Here is a 15,754-nt window from a genome sequence, read left to right on the forward strand (position 1 = left end):
ATGCTGATGTTTTTTTTTTTTTTTGGACTTGCTTTGCTAATGTTTAAATTATCTTTTCATATGGTAACTAATCCCTTAAAAAAAAGTGTTTCTACTTTCTCCAGTGTTGTACGTACATGGATCAAGATACTTTGGACTGGGATTTAACTCAGGAGTTGGGCTTTGTTTTCGTTGTCAGTTGTTGGGTTTAGGATCATCTTATTTTTGGAAAATGTATGTTTATATATATATAGGGTTTAGGGTTTAGGATTTTAAAAAAGTAGTCGTGAAAGTAGATGCTGCTGCGGTGGTTCAAAGACTCAATGGAGAAAAGAAATTGGCCTCCTATCCAAATCCTGTAATTAGAAAAGTAAATGAGTGGAAAAGAAAGAATTGGAGTATACATTTTGTAAAAATTTATAGAGAAAGCAATAGAGATGCTGATTGCCTAACAAAAAAGAGTTTAAATTTAGATGATAATTTTGTGTTTTAGAATTTACCTCCTTCAGATCTAGTTAATATCTTCAGTAATGATGAAATATGGACTACCTTATTCCGTTTAGTTTGTATTTAGACCTTTGTTTTCTGGGTTTTTATAACCCCGTTTCAATACCAAAATATATATATAGTGGGATATATAAAAACACATGGAGAGATTAAATTGATTTATTGGGTTGGGAGATACATGAGCAACCAAAAAAAAACACATGGAGAGGGAAAGGAGTGTGTCATGTGTGTAATAGGATATAACTTTTATAATATATTTAATTATTATTGAATAAAATAAATTATATCATCATGATTAATATTAATTTTTAATTTAACTTAATAATTAAATATAATATTTTTTGTAAATTATAAGTTACAAAAGATATTTTATTTTATATTTTTTTAATTTTTTTAAATCACACATATATTAATTAGATCTAACAATAAAAAAATTAAAAACTAAAAAGAACAAATAAAAAAAATAAAAAGTCGAATCACAAATTAAAAAAAATGGTGTTAATTAAGTAAGGACTATAGTTGTTAATGGAGTTGATAATTTGATATAAGAATTACGTAATTTTGTAGGTATGAAATTTAAGTGATTTTACTATAATTAATTAATTTGGTTGTTAAAATTTAAGTTAAATTAAGAGTTAATATTAATTATCTTGATGACATAATTTATCATTTCATCTAATAATTATTAAATTTATCATAGAATGTAATTATTTACTTTTTATTTGAGAGAAAATTGGATAAAATTTATCATATATATGCCAATTTTTCGGTGTGGATTATTTTAGCATCGAATTTGTCTAACTTTCTTTTTAAGATAAATTTATAATATTTTAAAATTATTTATTTTCATATTATGTAAATTAAATATTGCCTTTTAATATTTTTTAATAAATTAGACATCAAAATTTAGACACCATATATAACAATCACCATATATGTATATGTAGTAATGCAATTATTTTATGTGAAGTTGTTAATTAAAAATTCTAAGATAATTTAACATGTATGTTTGAATAATTTATTATCAAATAACTCTTAACTATCAATTTCATATAAAAATAAGTGCACATACATTTTTATCATAAATTAACAACAGTATCAAAACGACCACCTTTCTAAAATTTATTAGGAGTGTATATATATGAATTGAGTATGATTTTTTTTATTAGGTCATATGTTTATTAAATGGATGGCTTTAAAACAAAAAAAATAAATAGATCCTTAATTTTTTAGTTTGTGGACATTTGTTTTTAATAACATGATAAGATAAGGTATTGAGAATAAGATACAAAGGATAGAGACACAAAATTTTATATTCTTGTATTTTATTTGGTAATAAATTAGAACAAATTATGAAAATCTATTTTATTCTCATTTTCTTTCATTCAAAAAATTTAAGAAGAAAAATATAATAATAAAAAAATATAATTATAAAAAATTAACAAAAATAATAAAAGAAAATAAAAATAAGTCGTATCTATGGTTAGTATCTCTGTGTCATTCCTATCAGAATGGATACAAAATACATTAATTCAATATCTCTAAATATAATGTATCTGTCCATATGTCATCTGTCAAACAAGATTTTATATCTCTGTGTTCCTGTTTTAGTGTCCTGTGTCTATAAACAAATGCAGCCTTAAGTTTCTTCTGAGAATTTGAAAATACATTTAATTCATTGACCTTCTCAAAACTTGGACATATCGATCTCTCTGGATTTAATTTGTCCTAATTTAAAAACTCTTCCATGTGTGCATCTGTGTATTGGCCAAATCAGTACAACAGAAGTTACATTTGATTTTTTTGTTGAGTCTGACAAACTCAAATTAATAGAGTATTTATGATTTTCTAATAGATAAATTTAGTCTTTTAATAATTGATATAAGTATTAAAAAATAATTATGTTAAATATACCTTAAAAATAGAGTTTATAAAATATTAGTAATTCTTTTTCTTCTTAAAAAAAATAACTCATCAATTGGTTAAATTACTATGCTCTTAAATAACTTATACTATGTTCAACATTTACTGTTATTTAGATTTTTTTTATCAATAATAGACTTATCATTGTAATTATTTTTTAGTAAGAGTACATAAAGAAAACCTAGTATATAAGGTGTAATAACTTAATAAATATTTTTAAAGGAAAATTTTTTATTTTCTTCAATAAAGAGAAGAACTTAAAAAAAATAATTTTTTTGTCTAGAAAGATAAAAAAATTTTACCAAACAAAATACTAATGAGAAGAGTGAGTGAGTGAGTGAGCGAGTGTTGATTACTTCACTATCCATACTGGTGTTCTTCTTAGATACATTTCCTTAACAGTGAAGTGCATGACATGAATAGTTTCTAGAGGAGGATCCATTCATGCAAAGTGGTGCCTTATCACAAAGAGAATTTTGCACTGGGACAAAATACTTGACATCTGCAATCAGTATGATATAGCACTATTCATTGGTGACGGGCTAAGACCCGGATCCATATATGATGCGAATGACATGGCTCAATTTGCTGAGCTCTTGACGCAAGGAGAACTGACACGTAGAACATGGTAAAAGGATGTTCAGGTGATTGATATGCACAAGATTCCTGAAAACATGCAGAAGCAGCTAGAATGGTGTAATGAAGCACCCTTCTACACTCTTGGTCCACTAACAACTGATATTGCTCCTGGTTATGATCACATTACCTCTGCTATTGGTGCTGCCAATATCGGAGTACTTGGTATAGCTCTTCTCTGCCATGTAACTTCAAAAGAACATCTCGGTCTACCAAATCGTGATTATGTGAAGACCGGAGTTATATCTTACAAGATAGCTGCTCATGTTGCTGACTTAGAGAAGGGTCATCCACATGCTCAAGCCTGGGATGATGCACTAAGTAAGGCGAGATTTGAATTCCGATGGATGGATCATTTTGCTTTATCTTTGGATCCAATGACGGCCATGTCTTTCAATGATGAAACATTGCCATCTGAAGGCGCAAAGGTAGCCCATTTCTTCTCTATGCGTGACCCCAAATTCTGCTTTACGAAGATAACAAGGATGTCAAAAAGTATGCTGAGCAACATGGCTATGGCAACGCCGAGGAAGCTTTGAAGCGTGGAATGGATGCTATGAGTGCTGAATTTTTAGCTGCCAAGAAAACTATCAGTGGGGAGCAGTATGGTGAAGCTGGTGGAGAGATTTACTTGCCAGCAACATACTTAAGTTCCAAAGAGAGAGGACCATATAAATGAAGCAAATCAACGGGAGAATTGGCTACACAATCGGCCTTATCTATAAGGATAGTGTGAAATATTTTTAAGCTAGTCGTAGGAGAATAATATCTTAGAACTCCTATCTTGAACTTTACTTTTATTGTGAATTATCCATTTGTCAGGAATAAATTGTGTACTAGTATTTTGTTTGGTATAATCTTTTTATCTTTTTGGAAAAAAAATTATTTTTTTAAGTTCTTATTGTTGAAGAGAATAAATTTTTTTTAAAAATATTTGTTGAGTTATTACGCCTTATATATTATGTACTCTTTATGTATTTTTACTAAAAAATAATTACAATGATAAGTCTATTATTAAAAAAAATAATTTAGGTAACATTTATCTCAACATCCACTCAAATTTTTTACTTTAAACATGAAGGGTGAATTGAAATTTTTGACAAATTGAACTTAACAAATCCAGTCTCAATATAATAATTAGTATTCACACAACCTAAAACACAAAAAGCAATTGAAACTCTTCTAGGAAACACATAAAAAATATCTAGACAATTAATTTTTATATGATACTAACCTTAGTTTAGTATTTTCTTTTTATGGTTAGAGTATTCATTGTCTAAAAAATATCTAGACAATTAATTTTTATATGATACATATTGTCTATTTTGGCCTTCTAAAAGTTTTTTCAAGTTTTATTATTGATGTACAAAAAATCAGTCAATAAATTAATTATTTATATAAAATATATATTAAAATATAAATTTTATATAAAAAATATGTTAATCAATATATGTATTTATACATAAATACATAATATCTAATTTAACGACTGTTTTGTTTGAAGATTTCTATTAAGTGATGGTGTGTGTTGTGTCTAGGAATGAAAATCATATCCTCTCTATAAATGCGATTATGAAATAAAAGTTCCTCATATCAATGTGAAAACAAACTAAGGGTATAGCATATAGCTAAGTAATGTACCTTATCAATGTGTGACTTTTGAACTTTAAAAAATGAAACGAAACCTTGTCATAAAAATCAAAGCAAAACTTGAAGCGCAGCTATATATCCTACAAAAATGGCGCAAATTAAAGGAAGTATATATAAACAAGATGGCCTGCTATTAGTTTGACTTGTTCCAATAGTCAAATGAACTTTCGGTTTTCTTTTTGAATAAAAGTAACTATCTTTATTTGTCTATTTCTTATATTAGATGAATAATATTTGGCGGTCTAATTAATAGTAAAATATTTGTTTCAACCAACAAATTGCTTTGTATATATTGAGTGAAATGAGTAATTGAGTACTAGCCTTTTCATAAATTTCTTTGTTTAAGAAGTTTCAAATTTTTTCCATAGTTTTACAAGTGTTGGATTGAAAGAGATGTTCACAGTGATTACAAAAGGACCAGTTATATTACAAAAGCACCTGAAAAATATTAATTAAAAAAATGGATTACACATCTTTTAATATAACTAAAAAGTTTATATATACAATAACAAATCAATATAATTTATATCATACAAAACAAATCTAGTGCCGAGAAATGTAAAACCAGTTAAACAACAGTAATGCCCCATCATTTATGATTAAGATTTTTCTCCACCTCACTATGTGTGATTTTTTTGCTGCCTCATTGGGTCATTGTTCACAGGTAGATAATTTGGCAGATATTGGATTCTATATGAAATAATGGTGATGATATGAAATAATGCTGAACAATAATTCGCGACCTTCGGATAGCAAGTTGACACTGTAGAACAAATGAAGCACAACCATCCCTTTATTTATATATATTCCATGAAAACTTTGATTTAGTGGGAAATTATCAATATATTCTCGGCGCCGTGAGAATCACAGGATAAATGAAGCTACAATTCCGGCACAAAAGCCTATCATAGCCTCATCATATTCATATATATCATGAAATTAAATCATACATATATCATTATTGGCCATCATGGGATCGTGTGAACTATGCTTCGTTTCTTTAAGAATCTTGGGATTTGGGAGGGGTTATCATTTCTTCCTTTTAATTGTTTTCCACTTTCCTACAAGCAATGGCATTGGATTCTACATTTACATGCTAAGCATAGTGTCCAAAGTCAAAACATTAATTAAGTAAACCTTATTCGTTTCCAAGGCTAGAGATCATGCATGTATGTCAATTAATTAAAGCAGCAACTTTATTTCATATATTTTTCATCTATTATAAAATAAAAGAAAAACAACTATTTATACCCATGAATTTTATAAACACGGACAAAAATACTTATTAAAGAAGGAGACTAATGTTGTATCCATTAAAAATGGATTTCATACTACAAAAATACTAAAATCCTAAATTTATGTTAACTTTTTAATAAAATTCCAGAATTATCTCTAACATTATCTTCAACATCAACTCCCAACTATCTCTTCTTTCCCACTCAAACTTTCACATTCCTCCATTACCACCACCTTAACCACCTCTTTTTTCTCTGCTACTCCACCACCGCAATCATAATGACATTTCCATCTTCATGAACCCATCTCCAAAAAACTTGATCACTGACACAACCTCTCCAACTATATCCTTCTCCCCCTTTCTCTCTCCTTCTTCCCCAAACCCCGCGTCATCTTCGTCACAGTCAACGCCACACACCTCCATTGCCGTTGTGGTTATCGGAGTCATTCTCTGACTTGACAAGTATCCTAACATAGATATGATTGTAGATTTCTGAGAGAATTTGAACAATAAATACACTCAATTGGTTCAATTTGGGTATAGATAAAAATAAATAAATTATTAGTTACAGAAGATTTATTCAACTTCATTAATTATATGATAAATTTGTAATTTGTACTGTTGTAAATATAGGACCTTTTTCCATGGAGTCCATAAGCTTGAAGTGGATCTAGGAGGAATTGAATCGCACCATATATAGGAAGGGACCTTGCGCGCTGGATCTCGGTTCAGTCTTGCTTCCGGAGCTTCTCCATCTTGTGGCGACATTAGACGGGGTCTTGGCCGGAGAGGCATTGCGGCATCTCTGTGCAATGGCGCTGCTGGAGGTTGAATCTGGTGGCTCTAAACTCTGAACTTGCCACTGTGCCAAGGTATATGTGATCTGTGCATGGGTTTGAGGCGGCGCTGGGGCCGCCGCGAAGTTTGGGTGACTGCAGTTGAAGGTGGTAGCATTGTGTGGGAACAGATGGATTGCCTGGTTACCTTGTTATCGTCTTTGACTCTTTGTCATCATCAGCGTAGAAAGATGGCGGTAGTGGTGGTTAGTGGAGTAGTAGAGAATAAATAATGGTTAACGTAATGACAATGAAGGTGTTTGAGATTTGGAAAAGAAGAGAGGAGGAGTTGAAGATAAAAATGGGGTAATTCTAGAATTTTATTAAAAAGTCAACATAAATTTAGGATTTTGGTACTTTTGTCGTACGGAATCTATCTTTGATGAATACAACATTAATTTCCTTCTTTAATGAGTATTTTTATCAGTGTTCTTAAAGTTCATGAGTACAAATGGTTGTTTTTTCTAAAATAAATATCTATTTCCAAAACATCAATAATAAAATCTTATCTCATTAAATGATTCAGTCATATATAGATCACACGAGATTATTGAGTTTTATATGGATAGATCTTTTCTACTTATTTTATATATGATTTTTTTGGGGTCTTCCTCTATCTTTTATTCCCCATTTAATTTTCATCTCATTCATCTTTGTAGTTGAATACTCTATCAATTTTTTTTATGTCTAAATTACTTGAAATGAGATTCTACTAATTTTTTAATAATAAACTTTACTCCAACTTTATCTTTTAAACTGAGTTTGTTTACAGGAATGGAACACAGAGATACAAAGACACAAAATCGTGTTTAACGAATGAGATATGAACAAAGACATTGTATCTAAAGACACTGAATTAGTGTATTTTATGTCCATCCTGACAGGAAGGACACAAAGACACTGACAAAGGACACAACTTATTTTTTATTTCTTTTTTTATTATTCTTGTTAATTTTTCATAATTATATTTTTTATTATTATATTTTTTTTCTTAAATTTTTTTAATGAAAAAATAAGAATAAATTAGATTTTTATAATTTATTCTAGCTACTTTATCACAAACAGAATATAAGAACACTAAATTTTATATCTCTATCCTTTATGTTTTGTTTTCAGTGTCTTGTCTTCCTATTCTCAAAAACAAATGTAATCTTATATATCTTTATTTCTTACTTTGTCCATACGTATCTGGCTTCATCTATCTCAACACTCATTTCTACTACATTTAACATAACCGGTATAATGACAGTGCGATAACATTTATCTTTTAAGTTTTAGTGATGCCTTTTTCTTACCTATAAAATCAAACACACTGCTGTTTTGACTAACCCATTTGAATCTTATATTTTATATTCTCTTCAATTTTTTTATTATCTTGTATGATACATCCAAAATACTTATAATGTTTTACTTGTGATATGATATTTTCTTCCATTTTTACTTATGTATTAATATTTTTTCTTGTAAACCGAATTTACATTCCATATATTTTAACTTACTATAATTTACGACGTAAATTGTACACCTCTCCACAAATATATTAACTTATTATTTAAATCCTTCTTTTGACAAAATGATATTATCGAAAAAAATCATGTGTCATGGTATAGATTTTTGGATATGTTTAATAAGTACTTCTAAAATTAATATAAAAAAATATAAAATTAAAAATGATCTTTGATATAGTATTATAGTCTTACACCAATTTTAAAAAAAGAGTAATACCCCAAATAAGTCCCCAAGGAATTCACGTTTAGACAGATTTGTCCCCAACGAAATTTAACTAAAATTTTGTCCCTGACCTTCTTAGCTACACACCAGATACGTCCCCACACCAGGTTCAGCCGGTGAAGTCTAAGGTTAACGTCCTACGTGGAGGTAACCTAACTGACGTGTTGGGTTAAGAGTGACGCGTCACGTGGAGGACACTTTGGTCCCTGTGCTTGCTGGACAAAACGACGTCGTTTTGGGGAAAAGGAGAACGACGTCATTTTTTAAGAGACAAATAGGTCCCCGCGATGGAGAGCAGTGCAACCAAATGACGCCGTTTTATTTGGGGGGCCAATTTAAAATTAGGTTGTGTAGTTGATGATGGTTTCTGAAATTGATGATGGCTAGTGGAGGGACGACGTCAACTGGAAGTCGGAGACGTTGTGGAAGAAGCATGAATGGCGAGTTGAGTGCTGACAGTGGGACGATTCGAATCGGGAGGGGTCGACTGAGAAAAGGAGAACATCCCAAGTGCTTCTGCAGGACATTAGCTGTAATATGCAGGTCGCGGACGGCAGAAAACCCGAATAGGTTGTTCTTTGGTTGTCCCTATTTCAAGGTATTGGAGAGTATTTTTGTTGTGTCATGTGTGATAATTGCCATGGGTCTTTAAAATTGTTTGCCCTGTTGTTGTTGTGATTGCAGGAGAAACAAGGTTATTGTGAATTTTTTGCATGGTTTGATGAGATTTTTGGGTATGCGATGGAGGATGTAGTGGAAGGGCATAGATTGGCTTCTGTGGACAGTGGTGCGGTTGATGAAGGTGTTGTAAGGTTGAATGATTGCTTGGAAGACATAGTGAAGCAATTGGAAGATTTGTTGTGGAAGAAGGATGGGGATAACCAATTTGTGAAGAAGCGTAATGTGTTCGACTTTCTTAGGGGTGTAATATGTGGTGCATTGATAGGTGTGGTTGTGTTTTGTATATTTGTGGTGGCTGTTTAGACAAACTGGATTCTATGTTAATAATCAAGTTATTGTATTGAAATGTGTATTCATGGTTAGATGGATATTAGATGGACATGCATTATATTGATCAACTCAATTGTGGTCAAATAGGATAAAAGAAATACATTGCTTTTGGCTTCTTGCAGCCATATATCAAAAGAGTGAAGTAAATGATATTCAAAACATTGTAAGTACGTAAGTAATTTGATTCAGTAGCAACATAACTCAAATGAAGCAAAACAAAGGTCTGTTTCCTTCAACATACACCAAAACAAAGGTCTATTTCCTTCAACATACACCAAAAGCAAACCAAACCAAAGAAAAGGTCTATTGTATTAAACACAGAGAACACTAAAACAAAACAAACTAAGCAAAGAGGTTCTACTTCCTCAAACATAACAAAATATGGTGTTTATAATAAGTTGCACACTGATTCTTAAAGGGTCATTTCTTCTTAGATTGGTTCAATCCCGGTGTTGGGATGAATTTAAACATTTCAGATGCTGCTGGAATAGTGGTAGCTGCAGTCGTATCTGTACCGAGACTCCCCTGTACCTGGGGCCTCCTAATTATTTGCTTTGGACGTCTGAATGGTTGTTGAGCCTAGAATAAGCAATATTGTTATGAATTTTTTTCTTACAACTTTCAACATACACATTAATCTAATTACAAGTTGCATACCTTGGGTTGACTTGAGACATTAGTTGTGGCTCGTGAGGTAGGATTTTCAGTTTGAGTATCATGAGAGGTAGGAGTAGGAATTTACATGCTACCCTCTACAGATCCTTCATTCTGTATGACCAATTATAAGGCAGTTAGGTACCCAAGAAATAACTAATAAGACAATTAAGTCCCTAAAGAGTAACAGTTATGGTACAAAAAGGTCCCCACGTACAGGGGCAATATTCAACTCCACAATATAATGCAAACTAAGACTCTGCAAGTGATGGACATATGCAATAGATGTTACCTGAGATAACGGGGCTGATTGAGAAACAGCCATCTCATGCTGTGGCTGGACCTGCTTCTTCTTTCCTTTGGCCTTTGAAGATGATCTTTGTTGGGGTGCCCCTTTGCATGTTTTGGCATTGTGACCAATATCTCCACACTTGGAGCATGTAACTCTGAAGGTCTTCCTGGTCTTTACCCCATCAGGGCCGTCTTCCACTGCATCAGGTCTCCTTCGCTTCACAGGACGCCCAATTGGTCTCTTAATTTTGGGGGGTATGGAACTAACTACTCCAGATTTATCCCAATATTCCTCACTGTTGACAGGGCATATGGAATGAGCATAGGTAGCCCTGAATGCATCCATCTTCAACCATTGATGGACATATCCCTCTGGTCTATCTCCTCTTCTACCAATTGCAGCCATTGCATGCACACAAGGGATCCCTAGTGTCTCATGTAAATTGGAGTTGTGATTAATATATGATGAATATATCAGAATGCTAAACCCAACAGCATGTTAAGCACACCATATAAATTCCAATGGAGCACTAAATAAGAAATTAATACAAGTAAAATGTAACCATTACCTGTTAGTTGCCGCATGTTACAAGAACATGTACTGTTTCCTAGATCCACTCCCACTTTCTTCATGTGATACTGCACCTCAAAAATTTGTCTGGCATCATCTCCAGTCCATTGAGCAGTCCAGTATTTACATTCTTTCATGATGTCATCAATCCTCTTTTGTTACACTGGTGCCACTATGCCTGTGTAGGTGCTCAAAACTCTCTTATGCCGGGCCATCCTCCTCATGATGTAGCATCTCAATTCTTCAAGCATTGTCAAAATAGGTTTTTCTCTGTAGTGTACTATCTTGGCATTCCACACTTCTGTCATATTATTGGTGATGTTATCTAGCTTCGGCCAGTGACTAAAATGTGATTTTGTCCAGCATCCAGGGTCAAATTTTGCAAGGTAAGCCCATGCATCCTTATTTACCTTCTTTAGTCTATTCATGTGCTCTCTGAACTCTGCCTTTGTACTGCTTTTAGCACAAGTCCAGACGACATTCTTCAACTGCTTGCTCTTGTACTTATTGGTGAAATTCTTCCATATATGTCTAACACAGTTCCTGTGATGGGCATTCGGCATAACCTCCTTCATCGCTGGCATCAAACCCTATACAAAATTCATGTGTGGTATAAATAAATTAATCATTGTTGCAAAATTAGGAGTAAATTTTATATAACAGTAAAATAAAGTATTCAAAGATAGCATTTACCTTTTGTTGATCACTGATGAAGTTCCATCCTTCAACTGCAGCAGGGCCTAAGTCATTTTGTAACAAGTCTAAAAACCATTTCCAGCTTTCTTTAGTCTCACTAGCAACCACTGCGTATGCAATCACGTAAAAGTGATTGTTGGCATCTTGTGCTACAGCCGAAAGCAGTTGTCCACCGTAATAACCCTTCAGGAAGCACCCGTCTAATCCTATCAACGGTCGACAACCAGCCCTAAACCCATTTTTACAGGCATCCAAGCACACATATAACTTGTCAAACAGTGGAGGGGATTGGGGAATTGGCTCCACTGCTAACAGAGCAGTTGAACCATGATTGGTTCTGTGTAGTTCTTGTAGGTAATCTCTAAGCTTTCCATATTGTGCCTTCTCATTACCAACATACTTCTCTCTTGCTATCTTCAAACCTCTGTACAACATCTTATCACTAATTATCACATTATAATCAATTTTTATATGATCCCAAGCCTCTGCATGGGTTAGCCTTGGCTGACTTAGAAGCCTTTTTGCCAACTTCTCCGCAACCCAATTTTGATCGGCCATGTTGCTTCCAAACTCTCTACCACAAGTATGCACAGGATTAAAGGTCTTAATCTGGTAGCCCCCGGACCTAGAGTTCCTAGCACAGTAAATAATCCAAGGACAGTCATTCTTCTCATGTTGTGCTTTATCACCTACTGCCTCAGACCCAGGCTTGCTAGCATTTTGTTCTTTATCACCTACTGCCTCAGATCCTGGCTTGCTAGCATTTTGTTTTTTATCACCTACTACCTCAGATCCTGGATTGCTACCATTTTGATCAGGGTTAGCTTCAGTAGAATTGGCTACAGCTGGAATGTTATCAACTGCATTCTCCTCTTCGCCTCCGTTTGATCCACCATCTTTTGTCTTAGCTTCTCTCTTAACTCTTTGTCTTGCTTTGGCCTTATCCTTCTGTATCTCCTTTCCAGCCATAAACCCTCCATGAACACATGCTGCTCTCACCCTCCTCTTATCATTCTTGATGTAAAATATTCTTCTGCCTTCAGCTATAGTATAGTCCTTTAGAGCCTTTTTGAACTGGTCTAAAGTTTCAAACTCCATCCTCAATTGAAATTGAACTTCTCCAAAATCTGCATTTGGATCATATTGAGGCCAATTAAATCCTTCACCCCCATCATCACTTGAGTCTGGAGGAGTCAAGAAGGCCTCTGACTCATACTCAAAATCAATATCTGACTCATCCCTTGACTCCACTCCAATCTCCTCTACAAATGTTGAAGGTTTTCTAGGCTCATTCCCATTAACCTCATTAGGTCCATTGTTGTCAGCTGGGCTTGGTTCAACACTGTCAGGCCCAACTGTCCTTGACCCACCATCACCCTTCTTCCTCACTTCAGGCCCATTTCCACCACTTACAGCACATTCATCTTTCTTATACCCTGCTTTTTTACCTTGGGTCTTAGCCTTGGAACCTCTGGTAACATTGACATTTGGCTTTGAGGCTTTCATTGTAATTTTTTTCTTTTCCTTATCAAATTTTCTCCCTTTCGTTCCACTATTTTTTTTGAACACTCTTCATCTTCACTTGATTCAGAAAAATCATAACCTGAGGGTGGGGGCTTATATGGCTCATCTTCTGTAGATTCATACCCATCATCATCACTAGAACTACTCTCAATGTTCGCATCATTATCCAACCCATCATCTTCAACAACTACCTCCGTAGCACCCTCATCAGAATCAGATAATATCTCCTCCACCCCTTCTAGTATTGGATGGTCAAAATATATATAAAATTCATCTGTATCCTCATTATGTATCTTATTCTTCTGTAACGCTCTGATTTCTTTATCTCCATAAATCGGGTGTAGACCAGACTCCAAAGTTTCAGATGTGGGATCATATCAGTACATAGCTTTATAATCATGGTATCCCAAGTCTAGAAAAAGTTTCTTCAAGTCAAAGAAACAAATGAGGTCAACATCCATTGGGGAAAACCTTTCTACCTTCCCATTAATGTACACCAAGACACCTTTGTTATCTCGAACAAAGCTTCCACCATGATGAAACACTGGGACCACATCTTCCGACATCTAAATGCCAACAAATAAACAAGTACAACTCATTTCCTATTATATCCAATATTGCTAATCACTATAACTATCCACGACAATGCATGCAACCAAAATTGGAAATTCAAAAACAACCAAGTAAAAAAAATGTTTCACTGACCTTGATGAATTGGGTGTTGAACCAACTGCCTTGACAACCACTTTCACGATCAATGTCACCAACGAGTATGAACAGAGCAATGAGTATGCACAATGTTGATGGAGGTTGATGAAGGTATGGAAGGGTTTTCTTCGTAAAACCTAGCAGAGCTAATGGGGTATGGAGTAATTTCACAAACAATTGAATATGAAGAGACTTGTATATCAAATTGGCCCCCCAAATAAAACGGCGTCGTTTGGTTGCACTGCCCTCCATCGCGGGGACCTATTTGTCTCTTAAAAAACAACGTCGTTCTCCTTTTCCCCAAAACGACGTCGTTTTGTCCAGCAAGCACAGGGACCAAAGTGTCCTCCACGTGACGCGTCACTCTTAACCCGACACGTCAGCCAGGTTACCTCCACGTAGGACGTTAACCTTAGACTTCACCGGCTGAACCTGGTGTGGGGACGTATCTGGTGTGTAGCTAAGAAGGTCAGGGACAAAATTTTAGTTAAATTTCGTTAGGGACAAATCTGTCTAAACGTGAATTTTTTGGGGACTTATTTGAGATATTACTCTTAAAAAAAATAATATAAATTCATTTTTTTATAACTTTAATGTATTCTAAAAACAAAAAATAGTTCTTAGTAACCAAAAAGTTCTCAACATGCGTGATAATATATGCACAAACAGACAACATATATGTTACTACATAAGGGTTTCTTTTGTTATATGCATGATATGTTGGTAGTAATTAGAAAAAAGCTAAGTCATAATTAGATGCATGCTAAAAGAAATGTAGAATACTACTTCTATATATGTTATGTCGCTTATTTATGGTAAAAGTCTCTTCCCTCTTTGTTTTATTAATTAAAAAAAATACTTAAATTTTCAATTTATGTAAGTAATGGTGTATGTGTTCTATTTAGAAATTGAATTATATCCTCTCTCTAAATGAGATTATCAAACAAAAGCTCATAATATATATCAATGTGAAAACAAATTAAGGCTATAGCAATGTGTGACTTTTAAACTTTGAAAAATGAAACAAAAGCTTGTAATAAAAATCAAAGCAAACTTGCAGGCTTGCAGCTATCCTGCAAAAAATGGCTTATATTAAAGAAATTATAAAAAAGATGGCCTGCTATTAATTGACTTGTTCCAATGGCCAAATTAACTTTCGGTTTTCTTTTTAATAAAACTATCTTTATTATATTTGTCTATTTTTTATATTACGGTCTAAATTCTTGTTTCAACCAATAAATAACGTTGTATATTGAGTGCATGATGAGTACTAGTTAGCCTTGTCATGAAAGAATTGTAAAAGATGATCATCATTGAATATTGATTATACAATCAGAGTCAAATTCGGACCAATTCAATTCATTGGTCAATGACCTATGGTTTTGATTATTGTAATCACTGAAAATTTCAACTACTTGATGAATAATGCACTAGAAAAACAAGGTCATTTCAATTAAACTACCGTTTATAATTAATCATATTGATGTTGATATATATTTATTATGAATTTATGATTTCAAAATAATATATTCAACCCCATTGCTACAAATTTTCGACGTAATCTGTTAAGACTAAGAATAATTTGTAAAAACTAGCTAGCTCAGTTCGAAATTAAAGCACTTACGCAGTATGTTAAAACTAGAAAAGAACAATATTTTCAGATTTTTTTTCCTTAGAGCAAATTAATATAAGTAAGAAATATGAAACCTAAGTTAAAGAAATTATTTTTGTTAATGATCAAAGTATTCTAAAAGTACATATTATTGTTTTTTTTTTTTTTTTAGAAAAAAAAGTTCAAAT

At 33.0% G+C, this 15,754-nt stretch overlaps 1 pseudogene; it reads left to right on the top strand.

Annotated features, from left to right (window-relative positions):
* Positions 1-2,233: 2,233 nt before the first annotated feature.
* LOC107460867 (phosphomethylpyrimidine synthase, chloroplastic-like) lies at positions 2,234-3,789 on the top strand (annotated as a pseudogene).
* Positions 3,790-15,754: the final 11,965 nt, after the last annotated feature.

The sequence above is a fragment of the Arachis duranensis genome, chromosome 8 (genome assembly GCF_000817695.3).
Source record: "Arachis duranensis cultivar V14167 chromosome 8, aradu.V14167.gnm2.J7QH, whole genome shotgun sequence".
Taxonomy (NCBI): domain Eukaryota; kingdom Viridiplantae; phylum Streptophyta; class Magnoliopsida; order Fabales; family Fabaceae; genus Arachis; species Arachis duranensis.